Consider the following 364-nt stretch of genomic DNA (forward strand, 5'->3'; position numbering starts at 1 on the left):
ATTTAGCAGACATTCTTAACCAGAGCAACTTATAGGTGCAATTAGGGTTAAGCCCTTGCTCAAGGGCACATCAGCAGATTTTTCACCTAGTCAGCTCACAGATTCAAACCAGCAACCTATCGGTTACTGGCCCAATGCTCTTAACCTCTAGGCTACCTATCGCCAATAGTAAGACTATTTGGTTCAGATTAACTATTTATTGAGACCTTGTCGCCTTGTCATAGTAGGCCAACTGTAGGCTATATGACCCACATTAATTTATGATGATGGGTTATGGGCCTGTGTAATAACAGGGTCAAAGCAGGCTGTGTGTTATCGGCCTGTGTAATGCGTGTGTGTGTGTGTGGTGTGTGTGGTGTGTGTG

Source organism: Salvelinus alpinus, chromosome 26 (assembly GCF_045679555.1).
Source record: "Salvelinus alpinus chromosome 26, SLU_Salpinus.1, whole genome shotgun sequence".
Lineage (NCBI taxonomy): Eukaryota > Metazoa > Chordata > Actinopteri > Salmoniformes > Salmonidae > Salvelinus > Salvelinus alpinus.